This window comes from Arvicanthis niloticus, chromosome 9, assembly GCF_011762505.2.
Source record: "Arvicanthis niloticus isolate mArvNil1 chromosome 9, mArvNil1.pat.X, whole genome shotgun sequence".
Classification (NCBI taxonomy): Eukaryota; Metazoa; Chordata; class Mammalia; order Rodentia; family Muridae; genus Arvicanthis; species Arvicanthis niloticus.
Genome location: NC_047666.1, coordinates 35,807,883 through 35,835,806, shown reverse-complemented (window position 1 = coordinate 35,835,806; position 27,924 = coordinate 35,807,883). Strand labels below are relative to the sequence as shown.

Genomic DNA, 27,924 nt, shown 5'->3' with positions numbered 1-27,924 from the left:
AATAAAAGGGGAAAATGGAAAAGAAAGAAGAAAATAAGGAACAAAGGATGAAAGAAAGGAAGAAAAAAAGAAGAAAGAAAAAAGAATGAACAAAGGACGAAAGAAGGGAAGGAAAGAAGCAAGGAAGGAGTGAAGGAAGAAAGAGGAGGAAGCTCTCTGAAGACAGAAACCACCGTGCCTTGTTCATCATTTTATCCTGGTGTCTTCTCAGTGCTGAAGGAATGGGGCATAAAACAACCAGAAAACTTAAAGGTCTCACAATGAAGCCTAGGAACTTAAATCTTTCATCTTATGGCTTAAAGAACTGGAGGAAGAAGCTTGAAGAGAAAGTAAGCCAGTTATTTTAGGCTCTGACAAAAACAAAACAAACAGATGTAAATGCCTTGACTACTAAATCAGATATTCTGAGTCTCATACCAGCAATTCACAAAGGCTGCTGACACCCTGAGCAGTTTGAGATCCACATGCATGCTGTGGCATATGTATGTGTGTCTACATGCACACACACACACACCATAAAACAAAAGAAAAATGAATTTTTACATACTACTTTATATTCTATATGTGCTCAGAGCTAGACAGGAGGGCCAACTCTTTTACCAGACTTAGTTTCAGATAACCTGACAAGACACTTAAAGTACCCAATTCTAAACACTCTGTTATCACTAAGAAAAAAAAAAATTGCAGGGTCCTAGGTGGCCAAAGGAAGGTTTAGGAAAGCACTGACTTGCATTGTTGTAATATAGAGAAATAATTTCGTAAAACCTGCCCAGATGTTAAGACAACATATATATGTTCTCCATTGAGAAATCAATCCTAGAATAAATTGTCTCCTACCTGTTTTGAAGATATTTTGGTGTTTGGCTATTTGATATTTAGCTCTCATTTGACTGTTTGGAAGACTACTATTTTCTCATGAGTCTGGACACATAGATATGTACTGAGGTAGTGGACCATGATTGGTGGATGAAAACCTTGTGAAAGGATCCAGATTTTGGGGTTCTGAGGTTCAAAATATCACTGCCATTTGGGTTTTTTGTTTTTCTTGGTTTTGTTTTTATTTTTGTTTTGTTTTATAGTACTGACACTGGCAATCTGTTTTTTTTTTTCTCTGATCTATATCTTGGCAATGCGTGTATCTCAGCTGGAGAGAGTAGCTGATTCTCTCACCCAAAAAAAGGCTTGCAGCCTCTCTGCATGGGAGATACCTTGCCAGATGTTATAGAAACTATAAGAGTAGATATGTTTGTTCTCTGAGACTATAGTCACAAAAGAAAACTGACACTGAAGGAAGAACTAAGAATTATCTTTGAGCCGAGCATTACTAAAGAGGTACACTGAGCTTCTGTGCAGAGAGGACTATCCACACCTGCCAGGGTCACAGTTGAAGGAGAAACACATAGGGCACAAAACAGAAGATAGTATTAACTAAGATGTCATTGCATGTCTTTAGAGTTAAAGATTCAAATCTTGAATTTGTGATCCTAATTATACCAAGTTATGTTTGTGTGCATGTCTGTGTGCATGTGGGTGTGTGTGCAGATGCATGTGTTGGTGAGTGCTGGTGGGTTATGTGTTCATGCACGTAGAGGTTTGTGGGTAGCCTCAGATATTTTTCAGATGCCATTCACTTGGTTTATTGAGACTGTGTCTCTCCTTGGTCAACAACTGATCAGCAAGACCTAGGTACCTACATGTGTCTGTCTTTACAGTGCTAGATTACTAGTATGTGCCAACACACCCAGTTGCTGTTTGTTTAAGGTGAGTTCTGGGGGATGCTTGCAAGGCAAGTATTTTACTGATGGAGTATTGCCCTATACAAGATCTTAATGTAAAATAATGAAACTGACTGGTACAGTCTATGGTAGTTTTTCAAGAAGTTATCACAAGTGATAGAAATATATTAGTAAGTATAAGTACAAAAAAGAACTTGAGTGAGAAGTGCACAGGGTCTCTACTATTTCTCCTAAATATGTGTCAGTCTAAAAAATTAATGCTTAATTTACAAGACTGAAATATAAGTCTTAGAGAATTTTGTTCATTTGGAATGTTGGATGGAGATGCTGATGTGACCTGTCAGTTTTTTACAAAGACATCAAGATTCCAGTTAGCACCAAGTGCTTGGTCATCAAGATTCATGGCTTCTATTAGTTGCTCTTCACAGCTGTAGTGATTGAATGATGAGGAAATTCTTTTATTTTTATTTTTTTTTAATTTTGTTTTTTGGTGTAGTCCTGGCTGTCCTAGAACTCACTCTACAGACCAGGCTGGCCTTGAACCCACCTGCCTCTGCCTCCCTGGTGCTAGGATTAAAGGCGAGTGCCACCAACATATGGCTCCAAGGGAATTCATAGTGATTTGAAAGTCTCTGGCTGCTAACCTCAAGTGCAAAGTCATAGTAATTATAATGAAATATTCACTGAGTATTTAAGAGGGTCTTGTAGGAGGTCAGCCAGCCAACCTCAGTTTTAGAATTTGCACATGTAATAGCATCTGTGAATCATGAATATGTTTTTTTAAAGTAGAAATTATAATTCAGATCAGGATTGTTTATATTTCTCTCTTTAATATTTTATCCTTTATTCCTAACAAGACCTAGCACAGACATCAAGGGACCATGTAAATACTGGTTGAATTATTAAACAGATTTTCTCTGAGTGCCTCAAGGACTCTACAGGCTTTCCTAGTCAAACCTTTCCATCTAGGCAAAGAGGGTCAGGACCACATTTCGACCACAAAGACTAGGGTTAGCATAGTCAACTTTGATAATATAGATCCTAAGATTCACAGCTCAGATGTCACTGGAAGATGCAATTAATAACCATTCATTATATTCAATTATAAATATGTTTCCCTTTCTCTCAGGTTGCTCCACTCTACTGAAGAGTCAGAGAAGGCCCAGCTTTAACCTCATCATGTCTGAGACTGGCCACGCCTCTGGGACTGACTCGAATAGAGGTCATGTTCATTAATTTAGTACCTACATGTTCCTCAATCTTTGTCATAATGAAAAGGAGGTTGTTTGTTACTTATGTAATATTCAGCAAATAGTGTTACATACACTTTTAAAAGCTTTCATTACCTCATGTAACCCTCACAGGAAAGCATTTACTTTATAAATGAGAACTGAAGATCATCGCAATATCATTTTGGCCATGTTAATATTTCCCAAATTTACTAGTTTTGATCTTTCTCTTGAATTCTAGGCAAATATGTCTAACTTTATACTCAGCCCCAAGTTGAGCTCTTAGTACATTTCATCTCAGGGAATGGCAACTACTCTCTGTCCAATTACTTGAACCAGCAAATATAGAATCTCTCTGAACACACTTTCACCCTTGCTCTGCAACCTAGCTGTGAATATATTTCATCTGTACCTCTGAATAGAAGAAGAAATGTTTTTCCCATCATGCTTGACACTGCTATAATTGCTCAATGTATCAATTGAAATAATCTTTGGATTTGACTATGATTTTAGACTTGCTACAGTCTGATCAAATACACATAATGAGGATAATATGTCAAACTGACCCTTGGTTGCAGGCTGTTATATTTGTTCTTTTTTTTTTTAACCTACCCTCCTTCTTTTCTCATTGGTAAATGTAATAAAGTGAGATTCAGAATAAAGTACCCAATAATTATGATATAAACTTTAAGTAGAGACAATAAAGGACACACATGTTCAAAACTGCAGGATGTATACAAACTAAGGAAACAATTAGCAATATGCTTTCATTTTACTGGGCAGGAAACAGAAGTCTAAGAATATTTGATGATTTCCAAATGCCAAGTTGCTTATAAGCAACTGAACACAGATTAGTGCTGAGAGTTCCTAGCTCCTGGCCAGTGCCTCAGACATGACTTCACAGTCTCCACCTACTTAGTTGCTATAGCAGGAACTGCTGTGCATCAAAACCACAAGCAATCAATATAACCAAAGTCTTTGGAAGGAATAAGCCAGTGTATATGCCTGACATCACCAGTCCATTGTGGCTATGGAATTTCGGGTAATATGATTGTCCTGGGATTTTTTTTTTTTCAGATGCTCTAGTTCATGGGCACTCTATGAGTGCATATTATTTTAAAATTTATATTACTCTGGTGCTTATAGACAATCCTTTATAGTTCTGGAGAACACTACCCAGTAATATTAATTCTCAGCTGATGATGAAAACCATCCCAGGAAAACAAAACTTTGCTCCTGACTAAATTAGAATGATTTCTTTTATTATTATTGATCACAAAGCTGATAGATAAAAAGACTGGTTACATTTTGCATGGTGTGTTAAGAGTTTGAATATGAAATGTTTCTTCCATTTTGGCGGTGTTATAAATGCTAGGAGGTGGGGCATACTTAGAGGAAATGGACCTCTTTTGTTCTTTTGAAGTCGCTCTGCTTCCAGGCTACTGACATGAGCATCATTGCTTTTCTATAACCCTCTGTCTGGCATGACGCTTCACCTCACCATGGCCTAGGAACCATGGAGCCAACCAACCACATCTCCAAACTGCAAAAAATTATGATGGAATACCAAATTCCTCCTTTCAACAGAAATTTCAGTGACAAAATCTGACTAACACATGGTAATATCCCTGATCCCTACATATAACATCAGCTTAAGATATAGTTACTGAAGGAATAAATCAAAATAAATAGATTTCTTCCTGGAAACAAAGTATCTCTATGAAGCCAGGATAGCCTTGAGCTTCTGATCCTTCTGCCTTGAACTTGGAAGTGCTGATATCACCAGTATGTGTCCACACATGCAGCCTTGCATATATGGACACAGACAGAAAGGAGGCAGAAAGAGAAGGATAAGAAAAAAGAAGTCTTTTTTCTAAAACTTTTTTTCTAAGAAGTTAAGTATTTTCTAACATGTTTTCTCTAAATGACATCTATCAATAATCTGGCTTTTATGTTTCTATGTTAACAAGATAAATTACTTGAATTATCATTATTCTTTCAAGGTATCTAGTACACATAATGTAAGTTTACTGTCAGTTCCATATTCTCTAAATGAGATGCAAAATTTTGAGAGTAATTCCTTTCTTGTACTTTCTTGTATTGTTGTATCACCAACAATAAAACCCCTCCAAGATGAATTCACATCTATTCCCCAGGACTACGAACTATTGTCTCCAACTACCTGGGCATGAGAGCTTATGGATTTTTGCAAATCAGATTCAATTCCATTCTAAATGCAATTCCCATACCACAGTGGGTATCCAATGGTAACTAAGCAGGGTTATTTGAACAGCATATAAATATTTCATGGGTGTGCGAAAAGCCACAAATGCCAAACTCTAAAATGTCTGCAAACATGTGAGATTTTCAGTTCCAAGAATGTAATTATTGTCTTGGGACTTGTGGGGTGTCTTGTTGAAAACTCTTTTCATTTTGATAAAATGATGATTCTGCAAGACTAACTATAATGCACTAACATCCCACATTGACCCCCAGTGGTCCTGATCAAGAGGGAAATGTTATTCTAGTAAATCATTTAAGAGAGCACTACCCAAAACCTTTTGTCATCTGTTAGCATCAAAGAATACTCTCTGCCAGGACACTGGGAGGAAAATGGCTTTATGACACAATAGGTTACCTCACTGCAAATTTCACAGCTTCAAAACCATTGTTATTGACAAGCCACCCTTATGCTTTAGACCATATTCAAAGGAAGAAATGAAAGCCCATCTTTCTTTCCCCCCAGTTTCATTACAGAACAAAGAGCTTTTAGAAAATAAGCCAATTCAGGTATGAATTTTGAAATCAGAAGAGAAAATTATAGTAAAATGCTTTTATAGGGTTGGTTATGACTTAAAAGGAAGTGAAAATGGAAAAAATAACCAATAATGTTGCTTTAGCACACAGCAATTAGAAATCGTTCCAGCAATTGAGATAGACATGCAAGATGCCATCCCATACTGAGTCAAAAAGAAGGGGGAGCACATTCTTAAGGTATGACAGAAGTCCCAGAAAACAACATATATCTCCAAGCACCTGGCATACCTTGACCTCTATACAGTTCTTGACACTTTTTACCCCATCCAGGATGAAAACCATGGACAACATCCACAACCACCTGAAGAACATTCTGGAAGCATGTTTTCCTAGACTATTTTAAGAGAGAAGAAAAGATTTTATGTGATCCTCATTCTGGATTGCTAAACTGGATCATTGGGTCAATCTCCACTTGTAGAACTGTTGGCTCCCAAGCTCTATTGTATTGTATTATTATGACATCATAACTGTATAATATTTATACACAGCAAACAACAATAACATGGAAACTATAGGTCTACAACCCACTACCCGCCCGCCCCCACTGAAACTTCCTTTCCACCGTCCATACTGAAGTGTGATCTTAGGCAGCTATTAAGAATATCTACCAAGTCTCATGTCAGATAACTTCCAAGACTGACAGAACCAGTCAGTTATCTGTCTGGGGATATGCAGTTACTAATACCGCCAAAAGTAAAATGGGCTGGGATACTGAGGTTCTCACTCTCTAAAATTAAACTGAGAAATATGAATGTATAACCCTGTTGTTCTGGTTACATTGGAGATTGTGGGGGAGGAAAAAAAAGCCCTTGAGCTTGCTGAAACAGAGGCTACCAAGCAACACCTATGAATGAGTAAATGAATCTAGAAGTGGAGGCCATGGAAAATCAGAAGCAGATACACACACAATGAGAGAGGGATTAAAGGAGAAAGAGGGAAGAGAGACAGACAGACAGAGACAGACAGAGAGAGAGAGAGAGAGAGAGAGAGAGAGAGAGAGAGAGAATATTTGTTCAATGTGTTCAATGATCTCTAGTCAATAATGGACCAGAAGCAAGAACAACACGATAAAAAAATAAAAGCTAAGCCCCCAAACTAATTAAAGCCTAAAACTGCAAAAATATTCCAGAAATCCTTTATGCTCTGCAGTGATACATCCTGTTCATCTCCATTTCCATACCTCAGGAGTATCCCTGTCCCCATTCACAAGTCCCAAGAGAGCCCATTGGCCTGTTGACCATAATCACCACCAGCATGTGGTAGTCTTAATGCCTCTGCTCCATGCCACTTGAAGAGATGAGTTAAACCAATAAAGAACAAAGAAACCAACTGTACTCACACTGTTCTCATATAATGACCATTTTGGAGCATCCTTGTCCAGGCTTTCTGATGTATAATTTTAGTTTTATATAAATTTAGCTTTCATATAAAATCTATAGAAAACAGGCAATTAAGATTCAAATGAGTCATACAGAAGCAAAGTGATTGCCACCTGAAATATATACCTAGATATGAAGAGGGTGGGTATAGTTAAGCTCCTCGATGAATTTCCTGACTGCCCAGAGCACTCTTTGGTCACTAGACAGGGCTCTCTGATTGAGGAGGCAGTGTCTCACTTGGCACACACGACAGAGCCATGGCCTTCAGCTTCTCTGGTCTATGCTCTTTTATGCTGCTAAGCACTTCGCAACTACAAGAAAAGAGTTAAAAAGAAGGCTATGAACTCCATTAATATTAAATATTAATTCCTTGCAGATTAAGGAACAATTCTCTATTAAATGTTAAATACATTCTTATAGAATCCCCGAAGGGCAGGTAGGATACCTCCTCCTTATTTATGGGAGAATGGATAAACCAAGATGGGCAGTGACTTCCTCAATGTCAAACAGCAAGGGAATGGAAACTGACAATCAGACTTTCACAGCTCCGAGACTGAAATGCTTTTAATTTATGACTCCTACATTTTTTTTCAGATGAACCCAAGCAACCAGAATGGTGCTTGTCCCAGAGAACACTTTATAAATACAGCTTTATCTCTATATTCAAGGTACTCGCTGCATGGTGAAGCAGGTAAACCTAAACTATTATAACACAATAAAACACTAAATCCTTACCACCATCACCCACAACTTAGTGTGTTGTGGCTAGATTGAGTTTTCTTTCAGTCTTCAAACATCTAAAACTATAAATAGTGCCTTGTCAAGCAGTTTACTTTAAAATACACAACAGTTTGTATACAATCATAATATTAATGTTTCCATTGGAGTGGTATTGAAACAATAGTTTGAAAAAATGATAGCTTGTTTATAAAAATATATGTTGTTTGTATGTATATATGTATGTATGTATGTATCTAGAAAATGTCATTTTTTGGGACCTTAGCCCATGAGCAATTTACTATTGTACTACTGAAAAAGACTTGCCTTTATGGAGTTAAATGTAGTATTGTAGTTAGCTTTTCAGTGCTTTTATCAAACAAGTCAATCTGATTACTGAATTAGCTTATGGGAAAGAATCATAGTAGAAAGCTCACTGATAGTACCCACAAGACTATTATCCAAGAGTAAATAGCAAAGTCATGTAGACTGCAGACTCCATTGAAGAACCATAAGGCAGCAAAGTCTATGCCTGCCATCATTAACGTGTCCATACATAAAGGTAGGCAAGATCCATGCAGTCCATACAAGGTAATGCCCAACTATGACAATCTCAATGCAAAACTTTACAGTCGCAGGTTTAAAAACTCTTCCACACACAGTATTATTGTTCCTGTGCTTATGTTCTATGATGCAACTATATCAAGGAGACATATAAAATACATACCTTTGTCAACTGTCCTGACATGATTTGAGAGAACAAACTTTACTATGGGGGCATCATCCTGCAATAAGCTCAGGGGATTCTGAAATGGAACATTCTATAGGATGAAAAGCATTCTGAGCTAGCAAAGATGAATGATGCTAGGGATAGTAGAACAGGCTTGTGGTCCTAGCTACTTGGGAAATTGATGCAGGAGGATAGTTTGAGGTCTACTTGGGATGATATAGCAAGTTCAAGGTCAGTCTTGGTGACTTAACAGCAAACGGTTTTTAAACTAAGATAATAACCAAAAGAAGCTCTAGCTCAGTGGTGAAACACCTGACCAGCGTTCATGAAACATTGGAGTCATCCAACGGGACCACCAAAAATGAAATTAAACAATAGAAAGCCTAAGGAAGATACATGTTCAAGAAACAAGAAGCTATTTTTCTGATTCAAGATGGAAACAACTTAGCTACAGAAAATGTGCATGGCAGTTACAAACGATCTAGAGTTCTATGCACCTCAGAAAGACTGACGTCTCAGCTCTGCTGTGAAATGAACTATGTATTGTTTTACCCCCAGAATCTCCCACTTCTGATGTGTTAGGAGAAAAAGCCTCCCACGAACAGTTAGGGTTATAGGTTTCTTTCTTTTCTTTTCTTTTCTTTTCTTTTCTTTTCTTTTCTTTCTTTTCTTTTCTTTTCTTTTCTTTTTCAATTTAGTTTAATCAAATTACTTTAATGTAGACAGTTTTCTTTCTAATTTTTATTAACGAGGATTTGAAGCTTGAATAATTTAAATGTTTATTCAAGGTCATGTAGTAGAAAAAAAGCTACTCTGAAATGCAATTGCGAGAATTTGAATGTCAGGTTCAGAGTCTGGGGTTAAAATTCTGCACAACCTTGAATACATACAGAAGGTCAGCCCCACAAAAATCACACCAAATGTTCATCCAGTAGCAGTGGCATTGCTTAACTCTAATGCTCCGTAAATGTAGAATTTCTCCCTGTCACGAAGCCATGACATAAGTAATCCTTCAAGGTTCCCACAAGTAGAAAAGGCTACCCAAAGGAGGTCTTCCCACTGTTTATCTACTCAGTTTCTAATTAACACCGAACAAGGATGGGCTGTCTGCTAATTTCCTTTGGAAGTCTGAAATTCAAACGTCTGTCATTGAACAAAGATCCTCTCTACAGAAATCCTTCTAATGAGCTGCGGGGGAGAGTATTGTTCCCTTTTAGAGAAATATCACTGAAGTTCATTGTACTCTAACTCAAATTAATTAATTCTGCAAACAGCACAAACACATTGGCGATGCTCCGCATGCCTCAAGCTTGTGGTGTTTCTTTCAGGTTACCAGACCCTTGCTGTATTTTAGGTCACATGTTTCAGACTGCAGGCAAGATCTGTCACTCACTCTTAGGGCCATAATTCCCAACTGAAAGCACATATCTATCTAGGAACATCCTACAATGGCACGAATTTCGCAAACAGCTGCCAGTCTATTAAGTCTCCTTCTAACTTATCTATGCCATCATCATTGCTTCTGGCTTCCAAGGCCAGAAAGTTGTTCTTTGTGACTCCTTCCTTACATATAAGCTCAAAATTAAGACAAATCAATTTCATTCACTCCCAAACATTCCTTGTTATCTTTTATCCATCAACTCTGGTTTGAAAGTCACCTCGAAAGTTTGTGTATTAGAAACTTAATTGCCAACTTAAGTTACATCTAAATGACACCTGCAAGTAGGGTTATCTTTGGAAGCTATGTAGCTGGGATCATTAGTATGAGTTCCTATAGATGACATTGGCAGACCTATAATGAAAAGATGTGAAATCTAAGCCAGCACGCTGTTTTTCATTGTGTCGTCACGTGATATCCTGTGCCATGCCACCGTACAGTAAGAAAATCTTTATCACATGCTGGAGTGAAGCCAAGGCCATGTTCTTGAAAGTCTCAGTGTCTGGAACCACAAGCCAAATAAAGTTCAATTCTTCAGAAATTACCCAGACCTGAGTATTTTACACAAAATATGAATTAAGACACTATCTCAATTCTATCCCCAAACCACCTGACACCTGGAATCCTGTAGATCCAGCCAACAATTTGTCCTGCCTGCAGACCTTTCATCCAAATCCAGCTCCACATCTGCAGAACAACAGCAGAAACATCATCCTTTCCTCATCTTGAGAACTCAGCCACATCACTTGAAAATTTATAATGCAAAATTAAGGACTACGCTGTGGCTGCAGCCCAGTTCTCAAGCCTCCCATCCTGCGGCTTTATGCTAAAACAACGTGAGGCCTCTTCTTACATCTGTGCTTTTTGCTTGTGATTGTAGCTCTGCTTCAAAAGCCACCTGCTATTATCACATCTGGTCCACTTTCTGGCTGACTCTTTCTCATTCTTAAAGCCTCATTTCAAGGATTACAACCCATGGTAGCAGAAGTATAATGAGAATGAATGTCAAATAGTGCTTACAATATTTCTAATAGTGTTCTAAGCGAATTATCGTCTTAACCTATTCATTCCTTGAAATGGTTGCACCATCTTAAGAGATAAAATCTAAGGTGCAGACAGGCTAAGCTAACAACTGTGTCCTCTATATGGGAACAATAGAGCCTTCACGGGTTTAGAGCATACTACATGAGCCTATCTCTTATAAACCGTCCCTTATTTTTTCCATCACTTCACCATCCCTATTATTGATACATAGTTAGTAGATGACAAGGACTTCTTAATTTCATCCTAGGAACCTTATCTGTTACAGTTAACATATCCATCAGTTTCCACAGTCCCAGTGTCAACTTCAATAGAACATTCCAATATGCATGTTGACAACCATAGAATGTAAGTTACTTCCTTTCTCAGAAGTACCCCCAAATTCGGAAGTCTGCATAGCACTCTACCTAATGAATAAAATCGTTAATGGCAGAATTCAGAGACCTGTATTACTAGAAATCTTTGCAAAAGACTGTGTTCAACACTCTGTGTTTGACAGTATGGTGAACTGATAAGAAAATGTATGAATGATATTGATTCATCCATACCTTCCCACATAATGAACACCATATATATATATATATATATATATATATATATATATATATGCCACCTGATATTATCACATCTTGTTCATCAAAAGCCACCAGCCACCTGATATTATCACATCTTGTTCACTATATGGCTGACTCATATATATATATATAATATTATATATAATATTATATATAATATATAATACATTATATATAATATAATATATATAATTTTATATATATATATATATATATATATATATATATATATATATATTCTATATAAATATAAATGCCCTTATTTGGAGTATGTCACTGGGTGGTGGAAGGTGGGATGGTTTGAGATTTTCAAGCCTTGGACCATTTCCAGGATACTCACTTTCAGTTTTGTGATTGCAATTCAAGATGTGAGCCATCAGATTCTTGTTCCTGGCACCATGCCTTCACTCTCTCACCATGGATTCTCACCTGCAGTCAGCCCAAATAAACTCATTCTTCTGTAAGTTACCTTGGTTATGGTGTCTTTTCAAAGCCATAGGAAATTTATTAATACACTCAGTAAAGTATAAATTGTGTAAGCAGGAAGGCCTGGGTTCAACTCCTAAGACTCAGGTAAAAGTGCTTAAAGGCATACATGGTGTATGAACTTGTAATCGCAGTGCTAGAGAGACAGAGATAGAATCTTTGGGGCTTCCTGGTCAGACAACCTACCCAAATGATGAGTCAAAGACCAGTCAAAGGTCTTGTTTCAAAATGCAAGGTTGTGGTGCTAAGGAATCATACTCAAAAGTTAACTTGTGGCTTCTATATACATGTGCATGTGCCTTCACATGCACCCTCTACACATGCAAACATAGCTGCACACACATACGCAGACATGCACATGAACATGCTACCTCATCATTCTTTTGTTCTCTACATCGTTAGATACCAAGAGAAGAGAGTAAACAAATACCTAACAAATTTCTTACTACTTAAATGAAAGGTCGAAGGGAGCGGGGAGGGAAGGAGAGAGGGAGGGAGGGAGGAAAGAACGGGGGCAAACAGTCTAGTTAAAGCCATGGTGCATGAGTTTGTGTTTATCAAAGTATAATTTTGGAGGAAATAAGAAGTTTATGGTTTTCAGTCCCATGCTCTTGGAGTTTGTTTCAGGTAAACGACAGGGGAAGGAAAGACACAAATACGTTTTTATCTGAGCAGCTGTATTCCTGAGAGTAATGGTGCCTACTTAAGTAACATGACCCCAAGTACAGGAATTAGAGTGATTAAAGATTTAAAAGCTTAGAGCCATCAGCATGGTTGTACTATAAAATCTCAAGCCTCAGGAAAGCAGAAAAAAATGTCTGTGAATATAAACAAGAAGGATCTGTCTGAGCTGGAGAGAAGTGTTATTTCTAGAACAGGTCCAGAAGAAGGCCCTATAAGGAGTACACTAAAATGTTTTAAGAGCATCCTCCCTGAGAACCAGCTCTCACGGTTCCAGAAGATGCCATGCAAGCTTCCTAAGAAGGGAGGCAGCCAACAGTCCTACCCAGCTGTGACACCTGTAAACCACAACGTGACATGATAAACCTAAAGGTGCGGTAGCGTCATGCAGACTGTGGCATCAGTCAACAGCTCTCTGGTTGGATTTAAGACCTCCTTAGTAAGAGGGAAATCAGGTTTGGTACTGGAAAGCTAGCCAACTTCCTAGCACTAGTTAAAATCATGGATCTTACAGAAGAATCGACAGCCACCACTTCACTAAATCATCATGATCCCTAACCAAATTCTAAATATGTTTCCTTATACCCCAAGATACGTGTAGCCTCATCCCTCATCAAGGAAACTTCTCTTTGCCACAAGCTGAGACCATTATAGAAAATGACACCCAATCAAAATGCAGAGTCATTGGGCCCAGTACCAATTGCTAAATCTTTTCTGGGAAAAATGGCATATTATTCAATGTACTCCAAAATCCTTCCTGATGCATGTTTCATTTTATGTGCATTACATACTGGACCAGTTATTTCATTTATCTGTCACCTAGTAGCTGATGAGAAACATTATGATTGAGGTAAGGTGGAAGTAAGTTCATCATTTCCTGGACTCCAGTCACTATCCTTCAGAGTCAAAGGGCCAGCCATGGCTTGTCTTTGATTATGAAAGACACTATTGCCAGTGAGGAATGGAAAGAATGGTGATGTCAAAGGAAGCCATGGGAACTGTGATGAAGCTACAAAATGAAGGCACACCTATCTTCACAGGTCTGTCTGAGCATTCCAGAGTTGTTTCATTAAAAGTATCATTTCTCCCTAGTTGTCCTAACTGTTCATGCATCTACCCTTCTGCCGTCCCCACACAGCAGCAACACAGTCGCATTCAGATTGGTGCCATCAGATCTACTATGTAACCGTCAATGAGGGAATGCTTACTACATGAAGAGGAATAAAGGCAAGGAGAAAGAGGAAGGAAGGAGAAAGAAAAGAAGGAAGAAAGCAAGAAAGGAAGGGAGGGAGAGAGAGAGGGAGGAAGGAGGGAGGGAGGAAGGAAGGAGGGAGGGAAGGAAGGGATGTAGAGGAGAAGGTAAGGCAGGAAAGATGGCTAATTGGTAAATACTGCATTTGACAGTTTACAACTAAAACCACTATAACTTATATAATTTCCAGATTTAAAATAGTAACATGAAACATTCTTTATGACACTATAGCTTATTTCTTCTACCTGCTGGCAAACACCTGGCTTATATCCAATTTGGAGCTAACACAAATAGAGATGAGCAGCTCGATGGTTGACACACACACATGCACCATAGATCTACATCTGTATTTCGTTTCACACGTGCAAACACACACACACACACACACACACACACACACACACACACACACACACACACTTTAAATGAAGCACTCACACAGTTCTCCACTGCCAATTTTATGCTCTCCTTTGTAAGTTCTAGAGGAAAGGGCTTTGACTATATTAGATTTTTGAAGCCACAAATACAACCTCTAGCATTATGCAAGGAATCTTGCTCAATAATGTCAGAAGCATATATAAGCAAAGAAGGAAAGATAATAGCAACTTTCTCAGTGGCTCACTAAGCACCCTGGAAACATGCTTTCAAAACACAGAATTCATTATCCATCCCAAGGTTCTTACTCTAGTTGGGAAAATTTTCTCTCAGAATTCAAAGATCACAGATCAGATTTATATGATAAGATGAAAATGCATTCTGCAGTCATACCAGAGAAATCCCAATAAAAACAAACACAAAAAGCCCTGTACCACACAAGGAAAGCCCATCAAACCAGAAAAATCCTGCAAAGGCAGGGCAAATCAGCTGGAATGTCCCTATGTAGGTAGCTGTTCTCTCTTCCTGGACAATGTAGTAATATCCTCAACAGCCTCCCCCAATTGTAATTTAGGTAAGAGATGAAAACATTAGTTGAGTTTATGATTTACCAGAAATTGCCTGAATAGTACAAATCTAGGCTTATGTATAATGCTGTTTTTCTTGAATAGGCTTTGATTTACATATGAACCACAGTTCTGGGACCCAACTCAGGATCTACTAGCAAAAGTGACAGCTGACCAAAATGCACATATCACAAATGCTTTTTCTCCTGAAAAAAAAAAATACAGATTCTTCCCATATGTCAAATTAAAATCCTTTAAAGAGGAAAATGGAGATTTCTAGAGTCTGCAAATGTGTCCATCTTATTAAATTTACAATACTAGGCAATTTTTATTATTAAAATTATATAACAACACAACTATATTAAGATACTTCTCAGGCAGAAAATGACAAAAAAAATACACAAAGTGTGAAATGTTTTCAGAAGCATTAAGAAGCTTTCTTGGGCAAGTTATGTTACAATAAAATATTAATGTGTGCTCATTTGTCATGTGTTAATTAGCAGAATAAGCTGTAGGAAGCCCGGATTACCATGCAAATGTTAATTAGGTCATAATTTATGTCAAGCATTTCTAAGTTAAGGAGAACGGCATCTCATTTAGCAGTAGATGAACTTTAGAAATAATTTGCATATGCAACTACTCCTTTTCTACTTTAATATGACAGTTGCTTCATTTTAATAAATACAAAAAAAATATATTCAAACAATAGCAAATTCTGGGCTGATGTACTTAGTCAGAGCATATCTCTGGGAGATGAAAGGTAGTAATAGTTCTTCCATCTTTAGTCAGGGTGAAAAAAAATACTACAGAAGTTACTATTTCTATAAGAACTAATAGATTGTGGAGATTGCTCAGTGGGTAAGAGAACTCTTATTACAAATAAAAGGGCTTGGGTTCAAAGCCCTAGCCTAGCGCTCAGGTAAATGGAGGGTTCTATGTGTCTCTAACCGCATCATGGGATGAAGGATAGAAACACACTGATCTTGGGAGCTCATTGGTTAGCCAGCCAATCAGAAAATGTTGAGTTTTAGATTCAGTGAAATACCCTTTCTCAAGAAGTTAGATGTGGGCTGGAGAGTTTGACTCAGCACCATCTTCTGACCCCCTACCTATACCAGGCACATACATTTTGCACAGACATACATGTAGATAAAACACAAACATAAAATTAGAAAATAAGTAAGTATTTAAAAATTCTTCCCTTTTATTAAAAACAGCCTGGTTTTTTCATACAATATATCCCAATTATCGTTTGCCCTTCCTCTACTCCACCCAGGTTTTCCCTTCCCCCGCATTTGTATCTGCTCTTTTTTGTCTCTCATTAGGAAAGAACAGGCTTCTTGGAGATGACAACAAGACATAGCAAAATAAAAGATGGTAAGATAAAACAACAACACACATATTGAAGATGGACGAGGTAAATCAATAGAAGGAAAAAGAACACTAAGAGAAGGCACAGGAATCAGAGGACCCACTTGTTCATACACTTAGAAGTTACATAAAAATATTAAACTAAAAGCTATAACACAGAGGAACTGGTGCAGATCCAGCTAGGCCTGGGCTTGTTGTATCAGTCTCTGTAAGTTCATATGAGCTTTGCTCAGTTGATTTATAGGACCTTGTTTCTTCTGGTGTCTGCCATCTCCTGTGGCTCTTATAATCATATGCCTCCTCTTCCTGAGCCTAAGTGGAGGGATTTAATGAAGACATCCTATTTTAGAGCTGTGTGTTCCAAGGAGTCTCTCTCTCTCTCTCTCTCTTCTCTCTCTCTCCTCTTCTCCTCTCCTCTCTCTCTCTCTCTCCCTCTGTCTCTAGCTCTCCTTCTCTAGCTATGTATCTCCCTCCCTCTCTCTGTGTACTGCCCCGGATGTGGGTTATCTATATTTGTTCCCATCTGCTGCCTTAGGAAGTTTCTCTGACAGTGAATGAATGAGGCACTGATTTGGGGGTATAACAAAATGTCATTAAGGGTCATGTTTTCACTGCTTGTGTCTTTTTCTCAGACCAGTAGAATTTGATTTAAAATGTAAGTTGGAGTGATTGAAGATAGTAACATTCTCCCCCACCCTCCAAGTATACTACAAATACATGGATAATTAATTAATTAATTAAAGAGCTAAGAAAGCCCTTTTCAGATCTCCAGCACCCATCCTGTTCATTCATCCACTTGTGTATTCATTTGAGAAAAATATGCTCCCAGCTTGTTTTTCTGTTCTCCAGCTTAGCCATCTTTCTGCTTCATTCCTTCCCTGTGTTGTTTATTTCTGTGGCTCCAACTGCTGCAAACCCAGTGTCACAGCAGCGTCCTGTCAACTCTCTGTTTTTGTAGGTTGAAATTTAATTTTGAAAGCTTCTCAACTTTTAAGGGTAATTTTTGTTCTGTTTCAGAACAATGAATGATTCTGACTAGTCTTAAATCACTCCCAGCCATAGAAAACAGAGTGCTAGGGGTTGTAACCTGATGTTTGCAACTAGCTTGCTCCTTCTGCCTTGCAAGCAAGGCAAGAGGCAATCAAGCCACCTCTTGCACCTTACTGTCACAGCCTGGATCCATGTCACCATCAAACCTTCCCTGTCAGGATGGGAATGTCCTTAACTGTGAGTCAAAGTAAGTCCTTCCCTACCTCAAAGTGCTTCGTTTGGATCTTTAACTATAGTGATACAAAATAAGCAGTGATCACAAACTTCTACTGTAAACTCAGAGAATGGTACTATGTTGTTTGAGGTATCGTTTTGACATTTTGAATATTTTTATAAACTTTATTATAAAAGAAACCTGCAAATAAAACTATCGCACGCGGAAATTAATTCTGATTATTTTATTGCAAATTCATTTCTTTATGTGCCCAGAAACATCCCTGTCTTTGATGAGGAATAGGTAGTATAATCAGAGAACTTAAAAAGGCCAAACCATCCTGAAGCCATTGTTCACTTTCCTCCTCTATCCTAAAGGTCCTTCCTGGAGAAGACATAATTTCAGTCTCAAAAAGAAGAAACCTGTCTGGATGCAGATGCTCTAAATATCCTTCATTGCCAGCTAGCTCTGATCTGCACTTACATATCTACTCCACCTCATAATCTACTCTCTCATGACACTGGGTTTAATTGTGTTTGTGTTCTTTGTAAAATACATTTGTTATTCAGGCTTAACTACCTTTTTTTTTCAAACTTCCAGTAAGGCGATAAACAAATAGGCCCCGTTCTGATGCACAGACCCTTTCTAACACTGCAATGCTAAATGTGATTTCTACTTGGACCTCATGTTCCAATACTAATTCTCACTCCTGTTGTGGATTTAGTCTACTGCTTGTATTATGTTAGAGTAATGTACCTAAACTGACAAAATTGATGGACTGGACATGATTCGTGTATATCATACCTTATAGTTTACATATTGTTATAACTATGTTCATTGTATATCTGAAGAAAAGGGGCCTTTTTTTTGCTGAATCGGGAATAACTTTTATTTGTTTATTCATTTATCTATTTATTTGTTATTTTATCTATACATATTTTTTATTAGATATTTTATTTACACTTCAGATGGCATCCCCTTTCCCCATTCCCTCCCACCCCCCCTTAGGAAACCCCTATCCCATGCCCCCTTTTCCTTTTTGCATTTATACATTTTTTAAAAATAATGTTAGTCATAGGCTTTATAAGTTTGGAATTGTTCAATCAGAGGTGTAACCCACTGACCAACCTAGATATAACAACTATCTTTGACTGGTGGAGATACTTGAACATCTGCCTCCCTGTCTCCCCCCTCTTTCTCTCTTTCATCACCTATCTTCTCCTCTCATTCTTCTTCTCCTCTTCTTACTCCTTTTCTTACTCTCAGTACTCCTCATACCTTAGCTCCTCCTACAAATCACCCTTCCTGTTAAAATGAAACTTTTCTCTCAAAATACAATTAGAGCATAATTATGCCAATTTGTACCAGTGAGGTACAGGATAGTCTTAATACCCAGTCCATCCGAAAAGGGCCTTTTTAATGAATGAAAAGGAGGAAATGTTGTACATTTGGTTTATTGCTTGCAGTATGTTATTTGGGAATTGCACAAGAATCCAGCATGTGAGACACTGAGGGTCCCTGCACACAGCTGGTTCTGCTTAGTAAATAAAGTTGCCAGCCATTGGCTGGGCAGAGAGACAGAGGCAGGACTTAGATTTCCTTTGGCAAGGGAACCTAGGAAGAAGAAGGATTTAGTGCTGCCATGCCAGGGAAGCAGAAGGAGCAGGCTTGAGAGCTGCAGAAGTGAAAACATATAATCATGTAAGAGCCAAAAAGAACAGCCCCTGCCCCCTGCCCCCATTGGGTCTAGGGTAGAAAAGATGGAATATATAGATTTAGTAAATAATAATTCAGAAGTATTGGAGGGAAGGCATTAACAATGTGGAGGTTTGGGGAGTGGCTCTGCCATTGAGCTGTTTAAGGCATATTAAAATAGAGGGCTCTCAATCTTTGTGTGTGTGTGTGTGTGTGTGTGTGTGTGTGTGCGCGCGGTGTGCGCACACACACACAAGCATTCGTGCACGTGCGGGCATGTGTGTTTCAGTCAAGAATCCAAAGCACTAGGTCTGGTAGCAGGGAATATGTGCTCAGCTGTTGGGGAGATTAGAGCCATTAATCAACTACAGCAACACACTCCATTGCAGTCAACTTAGTTCCTTTTCTCAGGACATCGGCTTCCCACTCTCCCTGAGGCATAAGAATTATATTATGGGTGGAATTCTTGCTATAAGAAGAAATCAATCACATGTCTTTAAAAAAGATTATACTCATGCCATTTTCATAATCAAAATGCAAAACCCAGATTTTGACGTGAGATTCATTTAATACCGTCCTCAAAGTCTACTACCTATTATTAGTAATTTCATTTGTTTATAGCATGGATGGAGCAGACTCTCATTTGGCTTAGGATAGAGCTTTCTATTACATACAGTGCAGATGAGACAGACAGACTCCTATGTGGTCTGCTATAGGAAGTATTTCACAGTGCTATTGGTGGTTGCTGTCCACTTAGTTTAAGCCAAGTTCCCTTTCAGTGAGTAGCTCTGTCCAAACAAATCTAAGAAATGAACTTGACATGCACAGTAGGGAGCTGGGGGAAAGAGAGAGTGAGACACTGAAAAGAAACCTGGAGTTTCTACAAAGATAAAAGCTGTGTCAAGCCTGCTGCCTGATCAAGTTTTTGGTGGTTTTGAATAAGAATAGTTCCCAGAGGCTCTTACATTTGAATGCTTAGTCACCAGGGAGTGGAACTGTTAAAAGGATTAGAAGGATTACAAGGTGTGGTCTTGTTGTGCTGAAGTGTTTTATTGGGAATGGGCTTTGAAGTTTCAGAAGCCCATGACAGGCTCAGTCTCTCCCTCTCCCTCCCCATCCCCATCCCTTCTCCCTTCTTCTCTCCCTCCTCCTCCTCCCTCCCCCACTCCTGTCTCTGCTTGTGGATCAGACACAGTTCTCTGCTACTCCTCCAGCACCATGTCTGCCTGCCATCATGTTCTCTGTCATGAAGAAAATAGACTAGACCTCTGAAACTGTAAATAAGTCACAATTCAATGCTTTTTTTTATAAGGGTTGCTTTGTTTAAGGTTTTTCTTCACAGCTCTAGAACAATGACTCAGAAGAAGTCCAACCATCCATTCTAACAAGATGTTTTGTGATTTGATGAATCCACCTTTCATTATGTAGTACTCACACACTAAAAAGAGCAATCAAAAGCTAGCTAATTGAATTATCCATGAGTCCATTTAAAAGAGAAATATTGCTTAATAAAATTTTATAGCCTCTCTCTCCAGCCCACCTCTTCATTCTTTTATCTTTCCCCTAAGGCATATGTACCTGACATCCATAAGAAAGAGTCACAACTGAACAGGAAACTGAACCCACATCACAGTAGACACTGGGGTCTCCACATTCATGGGGCTCCAGAGTGATACCATTCATGAGTAAATAGGCTTGCTTTTACTCTCAGTGCAGAGATTCCTGGTAAAACACCCACATATCAATTACTGATATAGAATAGTCTTTTGTCCTATATGTTTCTTGTCTGAAATAACACCATCCTTAGCTTTATTTCTACAAGACCAAATGCTATAGACTTAAATGGTATTTATAAACACTAAAATAAAATGGCAAAATAAAATAATATACCCTGGAGTCACAAAATAAGTTCCACTAGTCGCTGTTCACTTAGTATAAACATTATAGTGATGAGGCTGGAGCAGGTGAGGCGGTTGTAATGTACTGTGTCACAGATAGTCACTTTCAGGTGACAGATGTTCACTGACTGCTTTAGGGAGGCCACATTTACAAAGGAAGAAAAGGATTCCTAAAGAGTAAACATATATGCAAACATGCATATATACATACATGCATATGTACATACATATATAAATATGGACAAATACGCATACGCTATTATGTAGAATAAAGGGTAGAATTCTGAGGAGTTTAAGAATAATATTACGTATGACAGATAAACATCTTTTCCTTCCCAAGTTGGCTGGTTCCTGGAAAAATCAAGAGCCAATTGTCATCTGTGTTTCATGAGTCAGATGTGGGCAGCAGATTGGCTGTAGTAAGGTGTTTTCTGTATGCTCATGTTTTTCCTTCCAGCTCCAAGCTCCCAGAATAATGATATTGGGACTTCTGATATATGAATAAATGCCTCAGCCAAATACTTTGGGTCATTCCTTGACTAGCTCAAAAGGTAATCATCCTGTTATTCTAGTCTAAATTCTGCCACTAGATTGAGTGTCCTATGCTATTACAGATGTTAGGGTTCTTTAGTGGCACTACTCCTGCAATCTCATTTCTTGTTCTCAAAATTCATCTGTTCTTTATTCTATATTATTAGAGATGTATTCTCTAACTTTCTTGATTAAGGCCTGCCTGCCTGAGTTCAAGTCCCACATCTGACACTCAGATCTGTGATTTTGAAGATGATAATTTGTCCTTTCTGCGTCAGCAGTAGAAAGCTGAAGTACAGAGAAAGGGCATTATTAACTATATATGTGACAATACTTTGTGAACTGAAGTCTTCAGAAGAGTACAACAAGGGCTCATGCACCCATGATAAATGCTGTTTAATGCCTCATATATACCAGTATTTTCAATGACTGTTGCAAAAATTTCAGCTGGGGATTCCTGTTGCAGTTTATACTGGAGCACAAATCAAGTCACCATGTCCAAGATCAGATGACTGCAAATACCTAGAATTTAATTCTTATCTAGGAAGAACTCTTAGACAGTGATCCTTGGGAACTGCTATGCTAATTGCCCAGAACCTTCACTCTTTATTAGGGATTTAAGAAACCTTTGTATTCCATCCTAGTTGTCAAATTCTCATAGGATTAAGCACAAGCTGCTTGGGGTGATATCTTAATGTCTTACTGGCCAGCTATTTTACCTTCATTGTTTTCAAACCAATATGTCTTCCTGTGTTTTCTAAGGAAGTCAAGGTAAGTTTTACATTAGGATCTACACATGGCATCAAGACATTTGGAATTAAAGAGATCAAGAAAAGTGAACTATCAAATTCCAAATCAAGACTGTACAAAGAAAAGCAGACTAAATTTGTTTCATTTGGTTTGAGTTTAGATTTGGTTTTTGTTTGGGAATAACAGAGCTTTTCCATGTTACTGTGTGACAAAATTAGAATGAACTAGGCACTTCGGTTGAAAACCAAAGTAGTCTTAGAAAAGATTATTTTTTTAAAAAAAATTAAATGTGCATGTGTGTGTGTGTGTGTGTGTGTGTGTGTGTGTGTGTGTACATGAAGAGGTCAAAAGACAACTTATAAGAGTGTCTCTCCTTCCACCATGTGTATCCCTGGGATTGATGGTAATTGAACTTGGATTTATCAGGCTTGGCCAGCAAATGCCTTTACCTGGTAAACCATCTCACTAGCCCTAGTAAAGGAATCTTTAGAATTGACTCTTGAAGGGACTTCAGTGTGTGGGATACTTGCCTTGCAAACCTGGGAACTAAAGATCAGATCTCTAGGAGTGACTTAAAGTTGAGTCAGGCATAGTAGCTGTATGTAATATCAACACTTGGACAGCAGAGACAGGGAACCCCCAGAGCAAGCTGGCTAGATAGTCTAGCCAGAATAGATGATCCATCTCCAGGAGGTTCAGGGAGAGACCCTGTCCCAATAAATAATGTGAAAAATAAGCCAGGTAGACATAAAGATGTCAACTTTGAGGCCCACACACATGTACTTCCAGACATGTGTGTAAGCATACATGCAAACAAATCACATATACCTGCCAGGGGGTTGGGGGTTAGCGTTAATTTTAGAAACTTTGAAACAGACCAGCTCAAACATAATTGTCCTTACGTGTTGGACATGTGTGTATGCAATGCTCAGAATTACCAGACTCTCACCTGAGTTAACCTGTAATGGGTGTGCATAGCTGGAGACGTTTTGTGTAATCTGTCTGGCATCTGAGAAATACCATGGCAATGGTGACTGGAATGATTATGGAATTCCAGAGTGGTGCCCAAGTATCTCCATGAGAAGAAAGAAGAAAATGACAGAATGAAGTACTGTGAATACTAGCTCAGAGCAAGGAAGAAAGCCATCAGGTGTGAAGAACAACATGGAAAGAGACTCTTGTCTGCAAGTGAAAGGGGAGATCAGATTGGAAACTGGTGGGATGGAAGGGTGAGGAAATCTAATGTGATAAGAAAAAAAACAAAGCTACCTCTCCCTGCTTAAGAACTGAGGAAAAGGTTTGACCCAAGAGTCAGCTTTGAAAGATGACCTTATTACGCTTGTGGAGCTCTGCCCCATGGTCTGATAACCAAGGTCAAGTTTTAGCATGACTTGATGAGGACAGTACCAACTTTGCTCTAGAAAGTATAAATTATTCAATGGTGGTATTTCACAATTCAGATTCCCGTTGAACTAATACACATGCCTGCCAATGGGTCTTCAGACATGAACCTCTGGGAAGGGGAAGGGCAATAGATGGTGAGGGAAAGTTTGTTATGGAGGCTCTAACTACATAGAGAACAGTAGAAATTGGACTCTCCTGCCTTCGGCCCTTCAACTCATGAGTAGCTTTCAACCCACATTTGAAAGTTGGGGAAATAAATATTTTTATTCTCCCTACTAGGTAGGCAATCTCTGCTGATGAGCTTTCTGTATTTCCCACACTTTGTCCACAGAGATCTGAACTTTATCACGAAGGATGACAGGTGAAGATGAAGGATGTCAGTGAGCCAGCCTCTTTCCCTCCCACACTTGCCTAGCCCTGAGATCATTGTGTTTGTTTGATGTTTTGTTTTTCCCACACAATGTAAGTTCTTGAACGAAAATCTTTACCTGAGGGCATGCTTGTAGGAGAGCCCAAAACTAAGACACAGAGATGAAAATCTTCACACTAAGATTTGAGAGCGTCCTTTATCATTGCCAAAGGTGGAAGAGAAAAAGAACACACCAAAAAATTTGAGGATTTTAATACTTGAGGCAACCTGCAAATTTTAGGACAGTCCTGGACTTTAATAGCTATATTAAATATTTGCTGAATAAATGAATAAAAAAGCAAAATAGCATTAAATGCCCACAACTTCTACAACTCACCAGGGTAGCAGATTTGCCCGGAAAATGATGAATGATAAATAGTTGAGGTTTCACAGGGAACTCGATGTCTGTTTGTAACTATTTATCTCTGTTGTTATGTAAAAGCAGTTGCGGAGGATACATAATGAATATAGATGCATTTCAATAAACCTTATTGTAAGCACATACCAGGCCACAAAGCATAGTTTACTAATCCCTGGGTATAATCAAGTTGGTTTCACTGCCAAACAAGTTAGAGGGAATCCAGAAAAGTTCAGTGTCTCCCAGGGCTATTTTGAGACATTTCAAAATACAGACTTATTTTATAGTGATTTTACTACTTGGGGGTGCCCCTGTTTTGCTGGAAGCTTCACTGTTCACTTGATAACTCTGCATCACACAAATTATGAAGAATCAAAATGTAATACAATAAATACCAAAGGCAGATGTCGCAGCCACCTGGAGAGGAGAGCAATTTCATAGCTCCTATGGTTCCAGTTATCAGCAGCTCACTGTGGTCTGAAAATACTCAATGAAAAATTCTAAAACTAAATACCAGGTGAGTTTCAAATAACTTTTTTAAAAGTACTTTATTACTGTTATTGGTATCTTAAACCTGATTGAAAAACTATTTTTAAAGGATATACATACACACACACACACACAGAAGTAACCACAGCTTATATTTACATACATACTCTGCATACACATGCATTCATAAATACATACATATGTCTGCAAGCTTAATTCAATGATATCTACAGTTGCAGGCACTCATTGAGGGCCTGGAACCTATTCCCTTGGTTCAAGCGGAAGAACACAACACAAATCTTAAAAGTGGACAACAGTGTTTAAGAAAGGCGAGGCAGTCTAAAAGGCAGACATGATGTTGTTTTCATTCCTACTAGAAAAGGAAATAGTAGGTTTTACTTGATTTCCTCTTGAATATTCGCATTTCTCAGGCATGAAGACCAAGGTCCTAAATAAGATCCGTTAAAATTTAAATAGCCCCGAGATTCCAAGCTGGAGCGAGCTGTGCTGTCGCCGTTCGCCAAGTGGTATCAGGCCCCGACGTCCCTCCGCTCAGTGCGGGACACAGAGGAGAACCATGGACATTTTTTGGAGATGCCAGACTTGCTGACCACCAATCCCTCTAGGCTCCCTATAGAGACAGCTCCCAGGATCCACGGAGAGCTGCGGGACCCTGACGGAGAGTCAAAAATACATGGCCAAAAAAAATGCCAAGAAGGAAGCGACAGGCAGGAACTGGCAACGAGATGCTGAAGAGGAGGGAAACATTCTCACTGGCCAGTGAGGACGTCCTGAGGAATAGAACCATAAAGAGAGCCAAGCGGAGACATGCCCGGCCCCAGCCCGATGGTAAAGGGACTTCCAAAGGGATCAAAAGTTTGGCTGTGCCTTCCGGAAGAGGAGAATTTGGCGGTGGCCCTGGAGAGAAGCCTCTCGAAGTATTGGCAACCAGAAGGAACACAAGGTCTGCAGCAGAGTCCAAGGCAGCCTTGGGTTCTGTTACTGCAAGTGAACCCCCTTCTTCGGAGCATGAGCAGATCTCAGATCCCCAGACTAATGTCCACAGTCAGCAGCCCTATCTCCCCGGGCCTTGCTTTCAGTCAAGCCTGCGCTGGGAGTGTCTACCACAGACAGTTGACTGGCCTGAACTGCTCTGTCCGGGACTGGATAGTGAAGCATGTGAACGTAAATCCGTTCTGTGATCTGACGCCTGTGTTTAAGCAGTATGAGAAATACTTGGCCGCCATTGAAAAGCAGCTCCATAGCAGCTGTGGCTGTCTTTCTGAAAGTGAGCCCAACAGGGGCTTGGTTGGGACACAGTCTCCTTCCCTCGTTGTTGCCACTGAACCACAGCCAGAATTGATCAAATCTGAAAAGACGGAGTTTATGTGTGAGAAGAAAGCTGACCCAGCACAAGGAGCAACGAGTATCCCCTGTAACTTTGGCAAAAACATTGAAACCCCAGTTTGGGGTTCCTTACACTCTGGTCCCATGCATGGAGTTTCATCACCCACCAGAAGCTCCAACTTAAGTGGGAAAGGTACCACCCAGAAGAAGCCAGCGTCTGCAAAAGCTCTGGAGAGTCCAGCACAAGGCAGCAGTGATGAAGGCAGAGGGAGTAGGGATGAGCCACCCAGAGCACTCTTTGTTGAGGAGAAGGAGGAGAGTGCGTTCTACTGCAAGAAGTGTAAACTATTTTACAAGAAAGACAACGAATTTAAAGAAAAAGGTGTTGGCACGCTATATTTAAAATCCACAGCCAATCAGAAGACGCGGCTCTTAGTGCAGGATATTAAGTTGGGCAGCATACTCCTGAACATTCTGATCCCCCCTGATATGCCATGTACCCGGATGGGTAAAAATAATGTCCTTATCGTCTGTGTACCAAATCCACCGCTTGATAAGAAGAACGCCACCATCAAAGTCACCATGCTAATTCGGGTAAAAACAAGTAAGGATGCCGACGAACTGCACAAAATTTTATTGCAGAAAACGGATGTCTGAACACACAAAATCCACCCGGGACCTTGCCAAGTTCCTGCTTTTTTTTTGCTCTGCCCCCAAATTTAATTTTTCTTCTTTTTGCTCAGGACACCCTAAGAACTTCCATGACAAAAATTCTGTGAGCACCACAAGACCAACAAAAACTTCAGTGTTCAGTTGAGTGTGGAGAAAGGGGCCTCCCTTTTAAGAGCTACCTAACATGCAAAATACATTTGAATAAAAAGGTTTTGAAATTTCTTTTAATATTTATTTTGAGCAAATTATAAAAATTTTCTAAAAAAAAAAAAAAAGATAATTACCCCCATCTATATGAAAGGTGATATTTTAAACAATGTGTAGTAAGATCCTCCTTGGCTTGGTGATCTAGAAGATTTCCTACTATGAGGGCCAACCTCTTATACACACCATGCTATCTGCAGTAGCTGTCTCTACTACTGCTAAAAATCTCAAAGGCTATGGGCTAGATCAGGGATAGCTACTGTAGGATGTTGTATAACAAACAAAAGACCCTTTAGACAGGTAGTGATCAGCCTTCTTAACCCTGTGATCCTTTAATATACTTAGTTCTTCATGTCATGTTGGCTTCCAACCATGAAACTATTTTCATTGCTACTTCATAACTGTAATGTTGTCACTGTTATGAACTGTAATGTAAATATCCTGTGTTTTCTGATGGTCTTAGGTGCCCCCAGTGAAACAGTCATTCAACTCCCAAATGGGTTGCAACCCACAGGTGAGAATCACTGGCCTAGTGACACTCTGATTCTGTTGGTATGCATGCACTCTGAC

At 39.0% G+C, this 27,924-nt stretch overlaps 1 protein-coding gene and 1 pseudogene across 1 annotated transcript in view; one reads left to right on the top strand and one right to left on the bottom strand.

Annotated features, from left to right (window-relative positions):
• The window catches only part of Tafa1 (TAFA chemokine like family member 1), a 479,506-nt gene that overhangs the window by 404,547 nt on the left and 47,035 nt on the right, over positions 1-27,924 (bottom strand).
• Positions 25,637-27,352, top strand: LOC117715267 (nuclear pore complex protein Nup50 pseudogene; annotated as a pseudogene).